Source organism: Dama dama, chromosome 28, assembly GCF_033118175.1.
Source record: "Dama dama isolate Ldn47 chromosome 28, ASM3311817v1, whole genome shotgun sequence".
Taxonomy (NCBI): Eukaryota; Metazoa; Chordata; class Mammalia; order Artiodactyla; family Cervidae; genus Dama; species Dama dama.
Genome location: NC_083708.1, coordinates 27,972,808 through 27,997,977, shown reverse-complemented (window position 1 = coordinate 27,997,977; position 25,170 = coordinate 27,972,808).

The following is a 25,170-nucleotide window of genomic DNA, read 5'->3' as shown; positions in this document are numbered from 1 at the left end:
GTGATGCCATCCAGCCATCTCATCCTCTGGCTCAATCCTTAGGTTGGGAAAATTGAAGAAGGAAATGGCAACCCACTCCATGATTCTTGCCTGCAAAATCCCATGGACAGGGGAGCCTGGCGGGCTATACAACTGAGCACCTGAGCATAAGCAGATTTCTGTGTAAGAGTTTATTAGATCCTGTCCTGTAATCAGACAGCCAGCTGATCGCAGCTCACTGTAGACGTTACATAATCTGCTGTTTGGGCTGGATTTAGGAAAGTCCAGCGCAGGAGGAGTCATAGATATTTGGATAAGGGGCATGCTTCACTTTTTAACTGAGCACCCCAAAACTTTATCCTGAGACCACACTTTGGCAGTCCCTTCAGGAAGGAGTTCCTGCAGATGTAGGGAAGGGAGATGAGCACAAGGGTGAGGATGGGCTCTGGGTCGACTCTTGAAGGTGCTTAGTCAGTATTGATATATGAGTAGCATCAACAGCTCCTTTCCAACATGCACAGTTGGCCATTCCAGACACCCTGGCCTGCTGGACAGACAAATGATGAAACGATTCAGCTCATAAAGTTAATGAAACCACCTGATAGGAACTTACATCTACTGCTCTAGGTTGGATTTCTACAAATGAGTGTATCTGTTTGCTTTGAAGGCACTTATGCACGCATTCACATCATGATGCTTACAATGCTAAAATAAACATATCCACGATTTGCAATATAAAAATCAAATAGCCAAGGTATACATCCGAAAACATTATGCTAACATAGTGTTTCCTTATTTGGCAAAACTGAAATTCCCAAGTGTCTCTACTAGAGTTCACTTCAGATCCTTCTTCTGCCTCTCCCATTATCTCCATTCTAAAAATTCTTGGGTGAAACAAACACCTGCAGAAATTTTTTATTAACTTTCCTCAGAAAGTAATTCATTTCTTAATAATGTAGCAGAGAATAGTTTCTCTGATATGAACTCATAGATAATATTTTTTAATTTCTAGAAGCTAAAAGAATTACAAAAACAAAACCCAGGGGGTCAATAAATCTTGCAGTCTGTTGCTGAACTGAGCAGATTGCACTGACTATTTCTTCATGAAGAGTGCTTCTTGTTTATAATTCACTGATGAACTTTGCCAAAGAAAAGAAAAGCCCAGCGCTGTGCTGCACTTAATCACGTTCAACTCTTTGTGACCCCATGGATTGTAGCCCACCAGACTCCTCTGTCCATGGGGAGTCTCCTGGTAAAAATACTGGAGTGGACTGCCATGCCCTCCTCCAGGGGATCTTGACAACCAAGGGATCGAACCCAGATTTCCTGGACTGCAGACAGATTCTTTACAGTCTGAGCCACCAGCGAGGCCCAGAGGATCCTAATTTAAACTGTGGAAGCAAACAATAGTTGACCTGCTGGGCTAAGGTGGAAGGTGAAGTGGGACCAGTTCCTTGGAACTGGTTAAAAGTCTTGTTTTTTAATCTTATTTCGGTAAAAACAAAGACTTGGAGCTTCTATAGATAATAACAAGAGCAGTTTGGTTATATCAGGAAAAAAAATGGGAATTAAAATATTTGAATCCAGATTCTGCCATTTTCTAGTTCAATGACTAAGTTCATAACAAATCTGAATGCTAGTTTTTCCATCTTTAGAATTAGCATAAAACTGCTCTACAGACCTAAACTGTACAAATGCAGTTTAAAAAAACCTTAGAAGCTATAATTGTGATTGATAGAGAAATACCAAGCACCTACTATGCCCTGTGCCCTTGGACAAACCTGTGAATCATGCTGCCAGAAGGGTATGTGAGCAATTTGCTATGTGGCTCAGCTTCTCTCATTTGAGAATGGATGGTCTTGAAAAATGGTTTCTAAGGAGTCTTATGTGGCAAGGTTAGGCTTGTTTCAGAAGTTCAACAAGGGGAGGGGAGGAAAGAATGAGGTGTTCTACAGCCCTGACATCTGGTTCTGCATCTTGTTTGCTCATTTGTCTCAATTAGAAAGCAAAGGGTATCTGCTGCTCAGTGCCCCAGATGAGAAGGGAAAGTATGACTAGATGTCATTTTTGTTGGGCATTTGTGGCACTAAAGAGGAAATCAAATTTCTTATCAGGGAGGAGAAGCAGAAAAAAGAACTTGACTGTGGGCAGTGATGGGTTAGGGGTGGGAATTTTCACTGAGGCTCCAGCTTGAAAGCTTTCCTGGGTGGTTCAGCAGCAAAGAATCCACTTGCCAGTGCAGCAGATGTGGGTTCAATCCCTGGATCAGGAAGATCCCCTGGAGAAGGAAATGGCAGCCTGCTCCAGTATTCCTGCCTGGGAAATCGCATGGACGGAGGAGCCTGGTGGGCTACAGTCCACAGGGTCACAGAGTCAGACAGCAACTAAACAACAAACAACAAGCTATAAAAGAGGTCAAAGAGCAAGGCTTTATCAGTAGAGGGCTGAGGAACAGATCTGTATAATTCTGATTATTATTTAAAGTTATCTTGAGTAGAAAATAAGAAGCATTGTTGGAAAATGCTTCAGACTGATATCTTTTTTCCATTCTGAATCTTTTGTTCCTGATATATAAATGCCTTCCTTTGGGACTTGGCAGGGAGAAAGTGATCTTTTGTGATCTTTGTCAAACACTCCCCTGAAATATAATTTCTATGTTTATATATCTGTATATCCATATATCTATATATCTCTATCCCTTTAATAAGTGACATCTTTGATAGCTCAATCTCATCTCCTTCTTCCCTAATCTATACTACTGCTAAATTCTGTACTTTCATGCATGAAGGGATACTTAACCTCCACCTCCTCATAGCCATGACCATGAATGTTGACTCTTAACAGAAGTTGGTTGTTCCTATACATTATAACATAATCTTCCTAAAACACTTCTAGAAATCTTTTTATAGTTCCCCAATACCTACAAATTTGGATACCTCCTCCTGAAGCCTTCATTAACGGCCATTTCCTTCTAATCTCAGTTTACCTAGGTTTAGGAGCTCAGTAAATATCAGTCTTTTTACCCTTTCCCTGGAATTATACAGTTGACCCTTGAACAACACAGGTCCACATACATATGAATTTTTTGTCAATAAATACAGTACTTTTCTGTCTATTTTACAGATCTTAATTAACCAAATGTGGGGAAATTTTGTGTTTGATGAGAGATCGTAACAAGTGGAATCAAAAGAACTAGGATTTGAGTCCTGATTCTAACCAAACCATTTCAACTTCCTGCCCTCAGCTGATTCATTTCTCAGTTCCTTTTGAGGCAGGAATACAAGTTTGAAGATTTTCAACCCCATGATCGTCGGTGCCCTTAACCCTGTTATTCAAGGGTCAACTGGACATTCTTGAGAACCTATTGGAACAGGCTTGCGTGTGTTCTCTGCCACATCTAGGATGGAACAGGCCTTCTGTAGATGTCTGTTTAATCGCATTAACAGAATTTAGCACAGGGCAAGGCACACCGTCTGTGCTTAGTAAACTTACAGTTTTTCATTGTTTCTATGACAAATCTTAATATTAAATTACAGAGAAGACCTTTAGGAAATTAGCCAGCCTGCAGCATTAACATAAGGAAGGCATGTGGAGAAAATAAATTATGCCAGGTTCTCTCAGCAGCTATTTAGTAAATTGAAGGGAGGTCACCATGGTCTGGTTAGGGGGTTATGACTAGAGGAGGCAGGAAAAACATAAAGGAACAGTCAAAACAGCAAATTTAACACTAACTGAAGGAAGAACAGATGGAGAATAAGAAGGACTTGCAGCTTGAAAGAGATGGCTCTGGAATTTCTGTTGGAAGAGGCAACTGGGGCACATCACAGCTATTGGATTAAGAGGAGATAAAGAATAGACTTTCACCACTACCGTCAGTCACTGCAGGGCTCCCTGGTGGGACTACCATTTTTGTTGTTGCTATCATGATGCCACTAGACTATCTCCCAGACAGAACTTGTTGTGCACTACAAGACAAACAAAAATAACTTTAACATTCAGAAACTTGCTTTTAGTCCCTTGATCCTCATTCAAGTTGACTAGTGTCTTGGTCCTGGCTGCTCTCACTGAAATACCATAGACTAGGTGGCTTAAACAACAGCCATTTATTTCTCCCAGTTCTGAAGGCTGGAAGTCCAAGACCACCAAGAAGATCTGGTATCTGGTGAAAGCAGACTTCCTGGCTTGTAGACAGCTGCCTTCTCGCTGTGTGCTCACATGACCAAGACAGAGATGTCTTTCTCCTGTCTCTCCTTATAAAGGTACTAATCCTACTCATGAGGGCTTCCCCCTTATGACCTACTTACTTCCTAAAGGCCCCATCTCTAAATTCTATCACCTTGGGGATTAGGTTTCACCATATGAATTTTGGGGGAACTTAGACATTTAGTCCATTGCACTGTGACAAGCACAGACTTTTGCAAAAACTGTTGATCAGCTCAATCTTTATTAGATGGGTTAGTCTGTGAATTAAGGAAATGGAGGAAAAAAAGATCATAGCCTCAGAGACTATGGTTCACTTGTTAATTTTATGCAGGAAGCTTGTGTAGAGTAGGCGGCATTCCCACGGGAGTCCAGCAGGGTGCACTAGGAGGTCAGCGGAAGGGAACATACTAGGGACCTGCAACCTCACATTCGCTGAGTGAAAGGTATCTGGATGAGGGAAGGAGAATATTGGGATAGAAAAAGTGAGAGATAGCAAGTAGGTCAAACAGTATAGATGCAAGGATTTCTGGAATATTTTTAAATGATGCACTTTAAACATTGAGCCTTTGTGCCTAGATTGAAAAACACCCTGCAAGAATTTGCAGACTTTGTCCCTAAAACAAACTACAGTAATTTTATTCTTTGCGTATGAGCCTGGTGCACATTAGGCAAGATGCTATCCAGAGCTCATGGAAATATCTGTGCTTCTGCTTTATTTTTCATCATGGACATGAGAGCATATGAGGATAGCATGTCAAAAGTGACACCATCAATCTTTCTTCCTGGGGTTGGTTATGACCAAAAGGGGCTCTAATAGTGCTGTGTTTGGCAGTGAATAAACATAGTCATTTTCTAAATGCAGAGCAGCAGCCTCAAGAGTTACTAATAGACAGACCAATATATTAACTGGACCTCCTCCCCGTTCCTCTGTCTACTGAGTGTCAAGGCTGAGAAATATATAGCTTCCTCTTTTGGCTTGGGAGGATGTTCCCAGGGGACCATTAACCCTACTTTGTCCGTGGCTCCAGAAGATGTGACCAGTTTAAACTGCTCCATTAGCAGCTTAATCTGCTCTACACTGGTGGCTGTGTAAGGAACAGTGTTTCCTGCTTAGGTTGAAAATCCAAATATGAAATATGCTAAAAACATCTATGTCAGGGTTATATTATATAGAGCTCTATGTCTTGATACAGTCACATGTTCACTATGTCTAAAGTAGTTTTCACTTCTAAAGACAGAGTTAAAAGCTATACAATACAACTCAACACAGTGGGAAGAAACGAGAGCTTAAACAGTGTTGAAATACGGAGTTTGCGGGCTTAGAGATCACAATCCATACTTGGAGTATACCGATAAATTATTAAGCAGGGTCAGTGCTTGAGAGGACAAAGTGAGGTCAGTCTGAGCTCAGAATGTTCTTTATCAGAGCTTCACTTCACCCAGAAATGAGAAGAAACATCAGAAGAGACTATGGTCCCAGCACCATGCACTGGATACTCTGCTCTTTCTTCACCGAGGAGAAACGTGATGTTCGTCACATTCTGACCAATTACATATTCAGGTCTGTGTATACATTTGAATGTGTTCCATTGATTTATTTGCCTAATCCTCTGCTGACACCACAGTTTTAATTATCCTCTGTTTAGTTCAACTCGTTTACTTTTTATGTTTTAAACATTTATACAACACCATGTGTGAAATGTTTTTTTAATGGCTTTTAACTATTAAATCATTTCATCTTTAAGTAATCGAGTGACATGTTCATGTCCAATGGAAATGTTAGTCCTCCCACCACCACACTCGTCCTCCCTGAAGATTTCTGGAATTTCAAAAGATTTCTTTTAATTTCAAAAATTTAATTTCTCATGGTAACTTTTGGGTTCAATTTTATGTTTCCTGCAAACTCTTACTTTCAAAAGTGTTTCTTTTCACAGAGCTGTTTTCTTCTTTCTGCCTGTGCCTAGTAAGCTAAGCAAAACAACCTTTTTTTTTTTTTTTTTTTTGGTCTTGATGTCCCTATATCACTCCTATTCCCACAAGGCTTTTTATGTAGTAGTCAGTTTTACAGAATGTTTTGCAAAGTAGATAGCTGTGATTCCATCTCAGTGTCGACATGTCCTTCAGTACATTATCAAGGATGTGTTATTGTCTATTTCATTTCCCATGTCTCTTTCTCTCAGTTTCATATATATATAATGAATAGAGATGATTCTCTTGCTTTTCTCTTTCCTCGTTTCCTTCTATGTCTCCTCCATACCAACACTTATTTACCTCTTCTTACTTTTGCTCTGTATTCTACCCTACTCAAAGTAATAAACATAGAATATTAGCTTTTACGTCCAAATTGTCCTATTAAGGTGACTGCTGAAATAATAACATGGGCATGTCCTCTGGATTGAAATTATTAAGTCAGGGACAGAAAGAGCTGCAGTGAATTGTAGCCTTCAGTGATAATTGACCTTTTTTCCCCTCATAATTAAAATATTGCTTGTTAGTTTATGTTTTCTAAACATAAGCACTTAGGCTGTTACAACTGGGAGAGCTTTTGATGATATCATACAGTTGTAGTTCTCTTTTATAAACCAATAATTCCCAGCTTGGCTGCACACTGAAGCCACCTAGGAACCTTAAATATTACTGATGCCTAAGTATACCCCCAGATATTCAGATTGAATTAATCTGGGTATTATTTAGTTATCAGATTTCTTTTAAGTTCCCATAAGGTTCTAATATGCAGCAAATTTGAGCATTACTGTCATAAATCCAGAAAAAGAAATCTGTAAAAGGTCAAGTGATTAATTAGGGGCAGAGCTGGATTTATATTCAGCTTGACATTTAAGTCCAAGTTCTACTGTTTGCTGGTGACTCAGCTGGTAAAGAATCCACCTGCAATGTGGGAGACCTGGGTTCAATATCTGGGTTGGAAAGATCCCCTAGAGAAGGGAATGCCTACCTAATTCAGTGTTCTGCCTGGAGAATTCCATGGACTGCATAGCCCATGAGGTTGCAAAGAGTCAGACATGACTAAACAACTTTCTTTTCTGTTGTTTGTTGTGGTACCCTGGGTGAGTTTCTTAATGCTTCTCAGAGTCAGGGTACTCTGTCTGGGTTCCAAGCTGGCAGGTGATGGGAACTGCCATGGTGGAAACCAAGGAGACGTGTGTATGTCCACGAAAGTCTTATTGTTATTTTAGGGGTCACTCTGACATCTTTAAAATAAATTTACTAATAAATAAGATTATGTGCTTTCAATTGACAAGACGAAAACAAGGACCCTCTAAGCCAAGTGCACAAAAGAAAGAAGGCGTTAATGAAAAGATGACAGAAAGCAGTTGTCTTCAATATTTTGAAAAGCCTTTTGTGTTAGTTTTCTATGGCTGTGTAATGAATTTCCAAACTCAGTGGCTTAAAGCAGCACCCATTTATGAGCTCAGAGTTCTCTTGGTCAAAAGTCTGGTTTGTCATGGCTGTTTGGCTGGTTTACCTGTTCAGGGTATCTCAAAATTGAAACCAAAATGTCAACTAGATAGAGTTCTCATCTGCAGACTCTGGGGAAAAATCTTCTTCCAATATCATTCTTAACCATTGGCAAAATTCAGTTCCTTTTAGCTATAAAGGAGATTTCCATTTCCATGCTGGCTATTTGCCAGAGGATACACTGAGCTTCTCCATGTCACCTGCATTCTTAGCTATACGACCCCCTCAGTCTTCAGGCCAGGGGTAGTATGCTGATTAAATTCTTCTTATGCTGTAATTTTTGGCTTCTTCCTTTGGCACATGCCAAAGAAAATGCTCTGTATTTAAAAGACACATTATTAGCTCAGGCCCATCTAACACTCTTTATTTTAAGGTTGACTGACTTGGGATCTTAATTATATCTGCAAAATCCCTTCACAGCAGCACCTAGATTAATGTTTGATTGAATTACTGGGAGAAGGTGTGTGTACATAGCAGGAATCTTGAGGCCATCTTAAAATCTTGCCTACCATATCCTAGTCAAGATTCATATTTAGTTGGAAAGCTTTTTATTCCGTATTCCATACTCAGTTGTGAGAGCAGCATGGCAGTATTTCTGAAAGGTTTTATGACATGCTGAATAAAGAGCAAATCTGTTTAATAAAATAAACAGCCAATCAATTCCTAAAATATAAGAAGGAATTGACCTTTTCCCTTCATAAATGTTAAAGTAAGGAATTGTTTTCTCTTCACCAAAATTTTCTCATGGATTAAAGGCAGGAAGAATATTCTGGGATAAAGGAAACTACATAAAAAGTCATAAAGGGTGAAACCAAGAGGTGCTTTCCAGAAACTTGAAGTGAAGATTTTGAGCTATGGAGGGACTTGAGCAGATTTGTATTTTAGAAATATCAGCCTGAGACCAGAGGATGGACTGATGTGGGGGAAGTTTTGGAGGCTGGAAGTTCTGTCAGGAGGTTTCCAAATGGGAAGTGGTGGGCACTGTGGCAGAAAGGAAGGAGAGAATGTTAAGGAAGAGTGATGGACAGGATTATACAGACAGATGAGAAGCGTGAGTCAGAGGGAAAGATGAGAACTCTGTGTCAGGTTTCACTAGGCTGAATCCCGAGGGCTGTAGAGGGTGATCAGAAGTCTTGGTTGCTATGTTTTGGGGTTGGGTAAATGCAGGGAGAATCTGAATGGAGAAATGAATTCGAGCAACTGCTTGGAAGAAGAACACTTTCTTTTCCACAAGGAGAGAATACAGGAGAGGGCCTTTAACTGCCCTGGTACATGGCAATAGAAAGGGGGCTTGCTTTTGGCTTCAGGCTTGACCAGAAGGATATACTTATTTTCAATCACTAACATCCTTCTCCCCTTTTCTCTGCCTTCTCTCATCTGTGCACCTCAGTCATCTTTTATTTTGTGCCAAGAGGAATACTAACTAATAAAAAATGGTTACTTAGAGCGTTAATGGTTACCAAGCACTATTTGATCTTCATTACAACATTGTGAGATTATAGGGCAGATGTCCTGCCCATTTGATAAGGAAACATCTGAGATTAAATGATTGGCCCTATATTTGGTAAGTGGCAGAGTCCTGTTCAGCTCTCAAGTCTTCTGATCAATAACATGCACCCTTTCCACTGCATCATCTTTCAATGTACTACTGGGTAAGTACTTTAAAGAGCATTGCACTTTATCTATATACAAGGAGCCTAGAGCAGTGGTTCTTGTAATATTTCACAAGTGCTATCTTGATCCAGTTTTGAAGTTATGACTGAAAACTCTCAGTTCCCCTTTGCAGACAGTTTGCTAAGCTCTGACCCCAAATGCCGTACTTCTCTCATCAGGCCCTAACACCACTGGGTTACAATACAATTACGAGAGAGTCCCAGATACCTAATTTCTGGGGATGACCCCTTCCTCCTTGAGCCTGAGGAATTGTTCAAAAATACTCGATCTCAAGTAATCCCTTGGAACATAGCCAACCCCACTCCACTTGCCAAACATAAGCTTCCTTATACAATTCCAGTTTACACTTTAACCCTGTCCCTGGTATGACACCCTATGTAGCTCTACATGGCAGCCTTCTCTCATGTGGTGTAGTAAGTGAAAAAGAGTTTTGCTTTTCATCTAACATCCAGCCATCCAAAGAACCTGTACTCATGCCTAGTAGTAGATCTAAACCAACAGCTGGATCACACCTAACAGTTCTCATCTTTGGCTGGACACTGGAAACCCAAGGAGCTTTACAAACCACTGATGCCTGGGCCTCACCTCAGAGATTCCAATTTAACTATCATGAAGACTTGGAAGTTTAAAGTTCCCAGATGATTCTTCATGAAACCAAAACAGAGACTCTGCTATCGATCTAGACATTGCGGGTGTAAAGAAGTTCAGGAGTCAACAAATCTCTAGAAAATCTGGTGTTTATAAAACCCCTTAGATTTTACCAGGTATTCTCAATTTGGCTCCAACCATGTATTAAAGCCAACAATGAAAAGCTCTGAGCATGGAAATATTGAAAGAGTACTAAAGAGAGAATGGTCACAGCTCTGTAATCAGAAGTCATCTGCATCAATAACAATTACAGCTGATATTTACTGTTTATTGTCAGGCACTTTAAGGGCTATATCTAGTTTATCTTGTTTTACCTTCACAGTAAGGTCATGAGGAAGTTATTATCACATTTTAATTTTTTACAAATTAAAATTCAATCATTTTACATTTTACAGATAAGAAAATTAAGGGTCAACTATTAAAATGCAGAGTCAGGATCCTAGACTGGAATATTGATCTGTTTGATTTCAAAGTCAATGCTCTTAGCCACTGAATTGTAGCTATTGATAACTTTGAAACATATAATATACCAGAAGCAAGTTAAAAAGTTTATCTTGTCATGAACAACTATTAAGGAATGCCACATACATACCCAGGCACACACTTAGGCATGCACACACACACAAACAGACCCAGGAATAGGAAGACCTTATTTATTAGATGTATTAGTATTGCAAATTAACTTATATCTCTTGAAGACTGAGTTTACCATAGTTAACCTATGTGTGTTAAGTTGCATCCAACTCTTTGTTCCTCTATGGGCCACCAGGTTCTGCTGTCCACCGGATTCTCCAGGCAAGAATTCTGAAGTGGGTTGCCATGCACCCTTTCCACTGCATCATCTTTCAGGGGATCCTCCTTCAGGGGATCTTCTTGACCCAGGGATCAAACCCACATCTCTTGCATATCTTGCATTGGCACGCAAGTTCTTTACCACTAGTGCCACCTGGGAAGCCCTCGTTAAACTGGTATCAGAGTTATAAAGGAATTTAGTGTGATGGGACTAGGAATTTGGAAACATTAGTTAGTTGCTTCTCCCAACCTGCCTCCATAGCACAGACCATCTCCAAGACCCTGGCCTACCGTAGCTCCTGTTATAACTGGTGTCCACAGTTGTGCAATGTGGCATTGCATTGAACGATCTCTAAGACTTTTCCTAGTTAAGAAGGCAATAATTTTATTTTTTATTATTTGAAGCTATTGGGTATATAATTCTTTTTCTCTAGTATTTATTCACTTAATTTTTTGGTCTTCAATTAATTATTTTATTTTTCAAATCCAATATTATATCAAATAGTTCAATAGTAGTAAAATTATGTTAATGATTATGATGATGATAATAGCTAAAATTTATGAAACACTAGATTCTAGGTATATGTATGAATAATATATATTAAATCATTTAATCCTCATAAGTATCCAAAAATAGAAACTAGTATTACCCCCACTTAAAAAAATTTTTGTGAGCTTTTAGTTCCCTAATTAGGGATCAAACCCCCTACATAGGCAGAACAGAGTCTTAACCATTGGACCACTAGGGAAGTTCCTATAACCTCATTTTATAGGTGATGAAACTGAGGCACAAGAGAGATAGTAAATAGTTTGCCTAAGGTGGCATATATGCAGAGTACATTATGAGAAACACTGGGCTGGAGGAAGCACAAGCTGGAATTAAGATTGCTGGGAGAAATTTCAATAACCTCAGATATGCAGATGACACCACCCTTAAGGCAGAAAGTGAAGAAGAACTAAAGAGCCTCTTGATGAAAGTGAAAGAGGAGAGTGGAAAAAAAAAAAAGTTGGCTTAAAGCTCAGCATTCAGAAAACTAAGATCTTGACATCCGGTCCCATCACTTCATGGCAGATAGATGGGGAAACAGTGGAAACAGTGGCTGACTTTATTTTTCTGGGCTCCAAAATCACTGCAGATGGTGATTGCAGCCATGAAATTAAAAGACACTTACTCCTTGGAAGGAAAGTTATGACCAACCTAGACAGCATATTAAAAAGCAGAGACATTACTTTGCCAACAAAGGTCTGTCTAGTCAAGGGTATGGTTTTTTCAGTGGTCATGTATGGATGTGAGAGTTGGACTATAAAGAAAACTGAGCGCCAAAGAATTGATGCTTTTGAACTGTGGTGTTGGAGAAGACTCTTGAGAGTCCCTTGGACTGCAAGGAGATCCAACCAGTCCATCCTAAAGGGGATCAGTCCTGGGTGTTCATTGGAAGGACTGATGTTGAAGCTGAAACTCCAATACTTTGGCCACCTGATGCAAAGAGCTGACTCATTGGACAAGACCCTGATGCTCTGAAAGATTGAGGGCAGGAGGAGAAGGGGATGACAGGGGATGAGATGGCATCATCGACTCAATGGACATGGGTTTTGGTGGATTCCAGGAGTTGGTGATAGACAGGGAGGCCTGGCGTGCTGTGGTTCATGGGGTCGCAGAGAGTCGGACACGACTGAGTGACTGAACTAAACTGAACTGACGTGGCATAGCCAGCATACGGCAGGAGATTGACTGAAGTAGTCTGCCTGCTGAATTTGTTCTATAAACTATTACACTCTACCTTTCAATATTTTTTAGATGCTGTGAATAAAAGTTTTACCTTCTAATTAGTAGAGGTTATTTAATGACCCATTAAAAACTGTGAAGCCCCACAATAATAAAGCTTCTACCTTTCAGTTTCATTTGATTTAATAAAATTCCAGGATTTTACCACTCTCCCCAGGTGGCACGGGTGCACAGACGATTCAGGAAACTCAAGAGATGTGGGTTCGATTCCCTGGATCAGGGGGATCCCCTGGAGTAGGAAATGGCAACCCACTTCAGTATCCTTGCCTGGAAAATTCCAGGGACAGAGGGACCTGGTGGGCTACAGTCCATGGGTTTGCAAAGAGTTGGACACAACTGAGCATGCACGTCACCACACACACACACATACACACACACACACACACATCCCATACCCTGATGTCTATTCTTTATTTATAGACCATGAGACAGATAATCTCTGGGATATTCCTTTATGAGAAAAATATATTTACATGTCATATTTAGAAAAAATAAAAGCATCTGTTTTTATGCTCAGGACGTTACATCTCCTTACTTTTCTCTGCGTCCTGGGAATTTAATTAAAATAATAAAATAGAGCTACCATAGTTTGCCACATAATGATGATAGCAAAAAAGAACAGCACACAATTAATCTCTCCTTTCTACAATGTTGCCTGATGTGCACATTCATCCAGAAACTAATGGTGCCAGTCATATCAATAAAGGGCAATGAGCTCACTGCGGATTCTGTGGGATCGGCCGGTTGTAAGCAATGTTTCAAGTCTCAGCTGTAAAGGTCTACAAAATACACAGCTGCTAAGGAAGTAGCCTTCGCTGTAGCTGTCAGTTACCATGGTTTCTGGGTCTAAAGGTAGAGCTGCTATAGTCTTAGAGGCTTCTGAGTCTAAACCCTTACTCCCAGGGCAAAAAACTGAATTGCAGCAATAATCCAGATAATTCACACAATGAGAAGCCAAAGTGCTCCCCACTCCTCTAGGAATTATCTATCTGGATGATAATTTTCAATCATTTCCCACTGTTTGGATAATATGCTACTTGCCCCTTGTGAAACGTGTATTAGCAGCAGGAGGTGGCCAATGTTATGCGATTATGTGAACGTGAACTCTAGCCGAAATGTTTGAGAATTTTATTTTTCAAATTGCACCAATAGGTTCATACATGTTATTTATGTATGTTAATTATATTATGCTATTTTATATTACATAATATATGCCTATTATTAGATGTTAAGATAGCAGAAGCACATTAGAACAAAAATGAAATGTTGTAGGTAGTCTCCAATTCAGCAATATGTTACTTTCCCAAAGTCTATGTATAAATAAACTATTCAGGAACCCCTAGGGCATTTTTCTACAGAAAATAATAGGCTGATTAATTTCTTTTCTCATGTTCCATCTATGAAAACATATTTAGTGTTACAAGTAAGTCATGATCTCTCTGGTTTCTGGAGTCAGGAGTCTTGTTGTTGTTGCTATAAAAAAGCATAGCAGAAAATATCAGAAACATCAAGGATGGATTTGTGTGAAATATCAAGTTTCCTCCTACTTCCCCCTGGCAGCTCCTCACTCAGTTGGGCCCCTGGGCTCCTCTGCTCAGCACTATGAGATTCCCCTAAGAAATGTTGCCTTGAGTTGAGAAATGGACCCCATTTAAATTGTTTTCAATTACTTGAGCTGTTTGGGAGATTTCTTTGAATTATGAACTATATCAAGAGCTTTGAGGTGCCCTGCCTCACATTTAGAACACATGCACATTTATCTTTTTCTTGGATCAAGCTGATTGTGGATATGAATTTGCACAACTGTATTTGTATTTGATTATAAGTTATTGAAAATCAGAACTAAGTAACAAGGCAGGTTAGTTTTTCAATTTTATTTATTTATTTTAATTGATGGATAATCACTTTACAGAATTTTGTTGTTTTCTGTAAGGCAGGTATTTGAATGACTATCCTAACTTTAAAAATTATCAAGAAAATAAAAATCATAAAAAATTAAAAGCATACAGATAAAAGTAATCAAAATATAACAAGCTGTAGTTATGAGATAAATAAGTACTAGGGATGTAATTAGAACATGATAAATATAATTAGCACTGCTGTATGTTGCATATGAAACTTGTATAGAGAGTGAAAAAGCTGGCTATGACAAAGCTATGATGAACATAGACAGCATATTAAAAAGTAGAGCCATCACTTTGCCAATAAAGGTCTATAAAGTCAAAGCTATGGTTTTTCCAGTAGTCAGGTATGGATGTGAGAGCTGGACCATAAAGAAGGCTGGGCACTGAAGAACTGATGCTTTTAAACTGTGGTGTTGGAGAAGACTCTTGAGAGTCCCTTGGAATACAAAGGAGATCAAGCCAGTCAATCCTAAAGGAAATCAACCCTGAATATTCATTGGAAGGACTCAAGCTGAAGCTGAAGCTTTAATACGTTGGCCACACAATTCTGGGAAAGATTGAGGGCAGGAGAAAAGCTGGGGACACAGGATGAGATGATTGGATGGCTTCATCGACACAATGGACATGAGTTTGCACAAACTCCAGGAGATAGTGAAGCACTGGGAAGCCTGGTCTGCTGCAATCCATGGAGCCACAAATTTGACATAACTTAGCAACTGAACAACAGCACCACATAGAGAGTAAATCCTGACAGTTTGCATAACAAGGAAAAACGTTTTTCTATTTCTTCAATTTTGTGTCTATGCAAGATGATGGGTGGTCACTAAATTTATCGTGAAAATTATTCCATGATGTGTGTAAGTCAAATCATGATAGGCTGTGTTGTGTACTTCACTGCTCAGTCATGCCTGACTCTCGGGACCCACTGGACTGTAGCCTGGGATTCTCTGTCCATGGGAGTTTTCAGGCAAGGATACTGGAGTGGGTTGCCATTTCCTCCTCTGGGGATCTGCCCGACCCAAGGATTGAACCCGTGTCTTTCGTGTCTTCTGCATAGCAGGTAGACTCTGCCTGCTGAGCCATTGGGGAAGCCAAATTGTGTATACTGTACACCTTAAACCTATGTAGTGCTGTTTGTCAATAAAACTGAAGAAAACAACCCATATAGAATTCAAAAATAGAATCATTCCTGAAATGGCAGATATCTTAGGTGCCCTTCCGTTTTACCAGAGGAATTTTTCATCAAACACAGGGTTAGCAGCTTAGAGAGAGCTTTCTGGGATCTTCAAGGGGATCAGGGGAGATCACCCATTCTCAAAGACCTAAGACCAACTTTGTTCTGTTCTTAAAGTAGACTTTTCCAATGGAGTTAAGCTTCTAGACTTCTAGACTCTAAGTTCTCTTTAATGCCTCCTGCGAATATCTAATCCTACTCCTTATACCAGCCCCAGATGGAACATGTGTACACTCTGGGCAAGGCAGAAATTCACTCAATAAAGCACTTCTCTGAGTACTGTACATGCCTTAGAAAGCTTACTAATCTTAATTTTCTGAAGTTAAATTCAAGCATATTTGCTAGAATACATTTCCAAGTGAAATGGATGATAGTAGAACTAAATCTTTTATGATGATGTGGTATAACTTTAAGAATTAACCTTAATACAAGTTAATGACGTGACTTTCTGAGTGTCAAGCATTAATAGTGGCCGTACCAGCAGAAGCCTCACCATCACAGAAGTTGTTGCTGACTACACTGTCTCTTCTGCTGATCTGTTCTTTTAGCTCCTTCACTCTCCAATTCCCAAGTTGCATTTGGTTCTTTGTGCAAAGGTTTCAACTTGCTGTGCCTCACATTTTCTTAGTGGTAAATTTAACTTGCTAATATCCAACTATCCCGTGTGTATTACTCAGGGCCCTGGTAGTGCACGCAACTGTCTCAAGATAATTGGTAGCTCCGAAATCTTTGATAGCACACATTAAACATATATTCATTCTTTTCACTAATGCAACTCTAATTTCATAGACATCCTCGTAGAAAATTTCACATTGATTAGAAATGACAGTACTCTTTCTTGTCTTTTTATCATTGTAGTTCCATATTGAACATATACTTTTTAAAAATTTATTTTTTTAATTGAAGGATAATTGTTTTACAGAATTTTGTTGTTTTCTGTCAAACCTCAACATGAATCAGCCATAGGTATACATATAGCCCCTGCCTTTTTAAACATATAGTTTTATTTTCATACTATATTTACTTTTACACAAAATAAGAGCCACTACCAAACTAAAATAGGTATTGTAATTATACAATAAGTATCAACTATAGGCAAAATACATTTTAATACATATACCATATGACTTGGTATTTAGAGATGAAAAAATCCTGGGGGAATTTTTGACCCAATCATTTATTTTGTTATGTAATTTCCTCTACAGAGAACACTGTTCCTGATGGATGACCACTTGTCCATTGCAGGAATACTTCTAATCAATTGTTTTCTTATAAAACAGCTCTTTCCATCTCAAAGAGCACTATTTCAAAATCCTTCTTAACATAAACCTAGATCTATTTCATCATAATTTCTAGTGACTGGTTCCTGCAAACTCTTCTCCACAAGTCACTCCTAATAATTTGAATTTCTTAATAACATAATCACCTAGACAAAGCAAAGGAATTATCATGACATGAAAACAAGAAGATATGTCATTAATGGGTGGCAAGAAACAAAGGCATGACTTGACAGGACCGAAAGAAAAGAAGAGAATGAGAATCAGAGCAAGAATAAAGTCAGGCAGAACTTACCCTGATGCACTGGAATATAGAGTCCTTAAATTCAGAGAATGACACTTGACCTTCAGGAGAAGCAGCATGTAGCTCTTTTGGAGGTAAGAGGATGTTTATGGGAAAGCAAAAGGAGCAAGGTGGGTGGTGACTTGAGTAGAGTTAACCATATACAGGGTGAGCTGCTTTGTCAATGAAAAGTAGATTTGTCCAACAGGGAGAGGGGTCCTTGACGGTGATGGCTCCTGGCAGGTAAAGGCAACTCTATGATCACCTAATGAGACCATCAGGGATTGTTTGTTCTTCTGAAAGCGTGTATATGGGATGAGAAATGTCCTCATATGTAAAATAAAGATGATGTATTGTGATTAGGACTATGTTGTCCTATACTGCTATTCATGCATGTGTGCTCACTCACTCGTGTCTGACTCTTCGCAGCCACATGGACTGTAACCCACCAGGCTCCTCTGTCCATGGGATTTCCCAGGCAAGAATACTAGAGGGGACTTCCATTTCCTTCTCCAGGGGGTCTCCCCATCCAAGGATTGAACCCACATCTTCTGCCTTGGCAGGTGCATTCTTTACCACTGAGCCACCAGGGAAACCACATACTGATATTCATGGTTGTCAAATATATATTATATGTAACATATAATGTATGATTTATATATATATAAATATATACGACAAAAAATTGAGTAGAATTTTTCTCTTTGCCTGGAACATGTGGGCAAGCATATTTTGGTGATGTACACGCTGAGTTTTGACCAAGCTAGGCAGGGAATGAGACAGATCACTCCACTCTATGTGTGTGACTTCTTTCTCTCTATGATGTCTTCTCAAGAACACTTTCCTTGAATTTGGCAGCCAGCATTGTTATACCATTTTTACCTGAAAGTAGGGCTGAAAGCTGTAGGAGATGAAGGAGGTTTTCTAATAGAAAGAGAGTCAGAAATCCTTGGAGGACTTAAGATTACTATATTTGGGCTATTCTTAGTTACAAGTGGTCTAGATGTTTGTGGTAGTGAATAATAACCCCTCAGAGATTATCACATCCTCATCCCTGAAACCTGTAAATGTCACTTGACATGGCAAAAGGGACTTTGCAAACGTGATTAAGTTAAGAATTTTCAGATGGAGAAATTATTCTGGATTATTTTAGGGGGCTCTTAATGTAACCACAAGTGTCCTTACAAGAGGATTGCAGAAGATCAATCAGAAATGTGAGGAAGGAAGCAAGAGATCCCAGTGGTATGGACAGGAGATAAGGGATGCAGGCAGACTCTAGAAATTGGAAGAGGCAAGAATGAGCTTCTCCCCTGGAACCTCCAGAGGAAACATGCTCTTCCAACATATTGACTTTAGCCCTGTTAAGACTCATTTTGGATTTCTGACCTCCAGATCTCTAAGAGAATACATTTGTTTTCTTTTAAATTGCTACATTTATGGTAATCTGTTACTGCAGCAATAGGAAAGCAGCAGTATTTTGTATGTTTTCCATTAATTTAACTGTTTTCTATAAATCTAGTAGAGGAGCCCTTGTTTCTACATCAGATATTCCTAGGGTGCTGTGAGAGGAAGGCGAATTGAGAGAGTATACATTCAACCATGCAATAGTACGTGAAACTAAATTGTATCAGTCAAGGTCTGTTAGTTGCAAGGTTCAGAAAACTACTCTGACAGATTTGAGCAGAAAATGAGTTTACTGAGAGGATATTGGGAACATTACTGACTATAGGATTTGGAAAATAAATAGGAACGAGGGAGCCAGGCATCAGCTAGGACCAGACTGAGAGTCCTGTGGAGACGCGCCTCCTATTGCTGCCAACATTGACCACGAAGCTATGGCAGTTCATCAAGGCCCCAGACCCCAAGCACCACCCGACTTGACTGTCCCTGATGCTTCTGGAGATTTAATGACTTTGCTGCTGTTGCCAATACCTGCCAATGGAATAAGGTTTGCATGGCCCCTGCCTCTTTAAATCACTGACTCCTGTCCATAGTCTAAATTGGGTAAATCTGATTGATCAATTCTAGATCACATTTGGATCACCATAGCTGCAAAGGAAGCTGGCAAATGAGCAGCTGTCGGTTTCAGCTCATCAGAGAGAGTTTGCTCTGTTTCTCATGCGTGGTAGGATATGAATTCTCAAAAGGTGGGAAGAGTCTCAAATGATGGGTAGGCTTAAAAATGTATAAATGTCCCTGACCTAATTGTTAAGGCAGACTGGTATAAAATGCACTGATATGGCCAGGAAAATGAACATAAGAATGTAGTAGAATACACATAAATATGACGTTTTGAAACTGGAGGGGAGGGGCTGAGCTTAAAACTAAAAGAAATCCTACAAATGGAGAAGTATCATTATTCAAAGAAATAATAATAATAGTAAATATTTATAAAGAGATTGCTATATACTAAGTACTCTTTTAAGTATTTAACATATTAATTCTATTAATCCTTGTAGGAAAGCACTTGCCTTACTTGTAGGTAAATAAATGAAGGCATCATATGTTTAAATAACACATGTAAGGTTACACATCTAGAAATAGCAGATCCAGGCTGTACACCCAACAGTCTGATCCAGAGTTGTAATCATTAGACTTTATTGACTCTTGAAAATAAGATCTGTTTCTTTGAAAGAATCAAATAATTGACACATCTTACCAGATCCTTTAATTTAAAAAAGTCAGGCACACTTATTGTAGAAACAGCAACAATACAGGAGTTTATTGGGAGTGGAAAGTAATAGTGCTCTTTCCCTTTCCCCATAAATCGCACACCACTCAAATGGACATTTATTTGTGTAGTGCAAGTTCTTACAGTCTCCAAGTTGAGTGTTAGGCTGGCCCTGTATTATATAAAATCCTATGAAACTCAGCCTTATTAACCCCAGGGAACTATATGAATGAGGATAAAAGGGAAGAGAAATTTTAGTGTTTCTAATGTGGAAAGGTTCTGTTGGGTTTTTATTTTTATCCATTATTTTCCTGAGCCCCATCTTACACACCTGAGCTTTGGATAGTCTTTACTTAAAATCTGAGCTCAGGTAATGAACCAGTGACAATCATGCAGAGAAATTAACTCATACACACACAGTTTTTGTTTGTAGGGGTGGGAGGCTTCAGGTAATCTAGTCACTTTGGTGACTTTAGCCTAATGAATTAAATTATAGTTGAGCACTCTAGTTGAGGACTCTCAGAGTAAGACTACAAATCTTACCCCCAGATCTCAGGGTAAAGGAAATGGGGTTGATGAGCTCTGGGCCCACATTACCATACTGGAACCATTAATCCTCCTGCTTCGTGTAAGTGTCCTATTTCTTCGAAGATTTTATAATAAGCTGTGCTTTTTGTGTTATCTGTAGATGTCGTCAGTGTTCTTTCTCTTTTATCCTATGCTCTCTTTCCCTTCCAGGATCCAGGGTGACATCAACATCTCTGGATAAAAAGCCAACATCTGGGCTGCCCATTCTCTGGTGCCTCAACTGTACTGACATCTTCAGCTTCTTAGTAACCCATTTCCATTGCCATATTCTGGACCAGGACAGCACCCAGAACTGGTCCAACCTATTACTTGTACTTTTAATCCCTTCATCCACCTCAGTGAGTGTATCAATCAGGGTTCTTTATTGTAAATCAAATAATCTGATCTAGATTGTTTAAGCATGAAAAAAAAAAAATTGACATAGACTAGTTAGATCAAGGAAACCAGGGAGCCATGTCTAAATGCCTTAAAGTAGGAATGGTGTTTGACTCTATTAGGGACTGCTCCAGTACTCTTGCCTGGAAAATCCATGGGGTTGCTAAGAGTCAGTCACGACTGCACGACTTCACTTTCATTTTTCCTTTCATGCATTGGAGAAGGAAATGGCAACCCACTCCAGTGTTCTTGCCTGGAGAATCCCAGGGACGGGGTAGCCTGGTGGGCTGCCGTCTATGGGGTCGCACAGAGTCGGACACAACTGAAGTGACTTAGCAGCTAGTGAAAATATCCCTGCTGCCAATATTCAGTATCACCAGTGTTGCTGGTACCAGTGATGACATGGGTGTCATTGGATGCTGAAAATGCCCAGCCAATTCTTCTGAAAAGTCAGGCATCTTTACTGATATAGTTGCTAGGAAATGCATCCCTTTTGCTCACTTTCTCACATTGTTCACTCTTTGAAATTGATATTCCAGGAGCATGAAGCTGATTGCTATTCACATGCCATGCTCTAGTAGAAAAGTTTGTTCAGGGAAGAACAAACTTGGTTTGTTCTTGGTTTCTACATTGGGTAAGCAAGACTTAGAAGGCAGAAAGTACTCAAATATCATATATGTGTTCAAAAAGTTCCTTGAAGCCAGAAAATATTGCAAAAAGCCACTATATAATTATTTCTCTTTCCATTGGTTCTCCCTTGTCAGGAATTCTAGTACAGATCACTCCACATGTACTTTGTTTATACATTTTCTATTTTCTTGTCATCTCCAAGCTAGGTTAGATTTCATGGTACACAATTTCAATCAATTCCTTAAGAGTATATTGGATTCCTTTGACCCATTATTTTTTCACCCTGACTAACCCAGTATTGGACAAATCCAGCTATTTACATTTTTTTAATGTCTGCATAGCGACTGTGCAGCATTGTTGGAAGTAATTACACAATTAAGCAGATAATTGTCACTGCATGTTAATGAACCTGGGGACCACACCAACCCTGCCCTTAAGGTTGTCAAGGATTCTGTTTCCCTCGTCCGTTCTTTTTCTTCATAGCTGCCATTTTGAAAGCCCTATTCTATTCTTAATTCTCTCATTATACCTTTCTATTAAGCTCCCTCATATTTTGGGCATATAATTTTGTCTGTTACTTCTTAAAGAAAATAAATCCATCAAAAAATTTTTTTCAAAATGTTGCCCATCAACCTATAAACCTAATTATGTATATTTACATCAAATTGCCTTTTTTCCCTACCTAATAAAATGAGGCCCGGTGGCTCAGATGGCAAAGAATCTGCCTGCAACATAGGAGACCCATGTTTGATCCCCGGGTCAGGAAGATCCCCTGGAGAAGGAAATGGCAACCCACTCCAGTGTTCTTGCCTGGGAAATCCCATGGACAGAGGAGCCTGAAGGGCTACAGTCCATGGGGTTGCAAAGAGTCAGACATGACTGAGTGACTAACATTTTCACTTTTCATTAAAATGAGACAACTCTTTAGGGTTTATCTCTCTCCATCAGCATTTAAGCACACTCATATAACTCCTTATTAAATTAATTTAAAACATAAAAAGCCAAGTAAACAATTGTATAAAAATAACCAGACCTACTCTGTACCAGCAACTGTTCTATTGCTTTTACCCTTCAAAGGAAACTTTGATTTCTGGCTTAACTTTCCACTGAAACAGCTCTCTAATAGGATTTTACTACCTAATTCTCTCCCTCCTTCCCTTCTCCCTTCCTTACTTTCTTTTATTTCTTTTGACATTTTTAAAATTTATTTAATTTTTGTCTGTGCTGGGTCTTCATTGCTACTCCTGTGATTTCTCTAGTTACTGTGTGTGGGCTTCTCATTGCCGAGGCTTCTCTTGTTTCGGAGCATGGACTCCAGGGCATGAAGACTTCAGTAGTTGCTGCTCACTGGCTCTAGAGCATGGGTTCAGCAGCTGTGGCCCATGGGCTTAGTTGCCCCTCAGCGTATGGTATCCTCCTAGACCAGGGATTGAACCTGTGTCTCCTGCACTGGCAAGCAGATTCTTCACCACTGAGCCACCAGAGAAGCCCTCTTTGCTTTCTTTCCTTTCCTTTCTTTCTCCTTATCTTATTTAACCACCCTAGGTCCTTAAGGATATGGCTTCTTCCTACTTCAACCTCGTTACTTGGGGCCATGGGAAATAGTTCTGTTACACTGGATTTGTTCTTGGGAAAATGACATTTGGTAGCTTCAAAATTAAAATTCAAGCACGTTTGCATCCAAAAATGTGTTATAAATTCTGATAAGTTTGCACTCTCTGAACCTTTCTCTGACAGTCTAGAGAGTCTAGTTGCAAAGAACAGGAACCCATTAAAGTTAGCTTAATGAAAATGGGAAATGTTGGACGTATTTAGAGTTGCTTTGTGTGACTGACTGGCAGAAGTGCAGGTGGTCCTCGGGGAGCCCTGGCACCAGGAGCTGGGCAGTGATGACCTGGGGCTCCTCACTCCATTTCTCAGGGCCGTGAGGTCTCTCTCGGTGGTTTTTACTAGCCGGTAAGCTTTCTTTTCACTCCCTGCAGACTGCCTTTTTCTGCCTCTCAGTGCACATGGACAGGTGACTTTGGATTTACAAACCACATAAATAGTGTTCTCAATAGGATACTAGAAATATTTCTCAGAGATTTCATAGATTCCAAGGAAGTAGGTTCTTTTCTGCTTAAGACCCAATATCATCCATTCATCCTAACTAAAAATTGTTTTCAGGTTTGAAATCAGTATTTTATTTGTGTTTTCTCTGGATTTAGAAATCTCTCTCACTTGACCCCTCTTTTTCTTCCTGCTCTAATGTTATCACACTGCATTCTGGCTGATGAATGCATTCAGGTGTTCTTGTGACCTTGAACAAACTATCTTATCTCCTTTCTAGTTTCTGCAGAGGTTCTGCTCTCCATTTCTCTAAAACATCCTCTTTTTAACCCATCACACATTTTTCACTTTTGTTTTTTAAAGTCTTCAAATTGTTTTTTTTTAAAAAATATCCTCCTATAGTCTAAATAGACTATATCAACTCTCATTGCAGAAATCATAGTTTTGAAAAATGAAACCATCATTTATGTAGACAATAAACATCTTCTAAATGCATGCCATGTATGATATGTATGACTCTGAGGATACAGAATGCATAAAATTTACTTTTAGTGTTCTAGCATCTTCCAGCATTATGATTTGGGGCTCAAACATTAGCAATATTATCACTATTATTTCATAACTGAAACACTTAGACTTGAAGAGTTTAAGTAATACTAGTTCAAATTCTCATGGTTATAAATGTAGAGGCAGAATTCAAACTCATGTCTGAGTCCTCAGAATCTGTGTCAAAATCTTACAGAAATCTTCAGTAGTGGCAGATTGCTATCCCTTTTGTTTAGTGGATAATTAGAATTAGGTTCAATGATGCTCCAAAAGTTATTGGGATCCAAAAGTAATATAAAAAGTATTTTATTAGACTGATATGCATGATCATTACAATGTGAATGTAAATATAAGCTTTTTTTTGGTTTCAGAACTTGTATAAGGTAATTGTAAAAAAAAGTTCCCGAAATATTTTGAGTAGTGACAGCCTCCCTGAAATGAGTATGTGAGTGAAAGTTTCTCGGTTGTGTCTGACTTTTGCGACCCCATGGACTATAGTCCATGGAATTCTCCAGGCCAGAATACTGGAGTGAGTAACCTTTTCTTTCCCCAGGGGATCTTCCAACCCAGGGATCAAACCCAAGTCTCCCACACTGCAGGCGGATTCTTTACCAGCTGAGCCACAAGGGAATTCCAAGAATGCTGGAGTGGGTGGCCTATCCCTTCTCCAGGAGATCTTCCCAACCCAGGAATCGAACTGGGGTCTTCTGCATTGCAGGCAAATTCTTTACCAACTGAGCTTAGTTTTCTAAGATGAAGGATATTCTGAAGGATAACTTTCAATTATATGTACACATTCTTTGGTTTCAAAGAAGATATCTTATTAATTTACCACTATTTCTAGAAGGCTTTTAAAGGAGAGATAACTTACTTCAAAATCCACTATTTACCACCATAGACTAGTTAGTTTATCATATTAATTTCTGTCCCTCAGGCAACCCAGGGGGAATAAGAATACAAAAATAACTCAAATACTAAGCAAAAGGCATTCTGAAACATAATAATTTCTACCATAAAGTTGACATCAATGTGCTTGTGTAATTGGGCTAGTAAA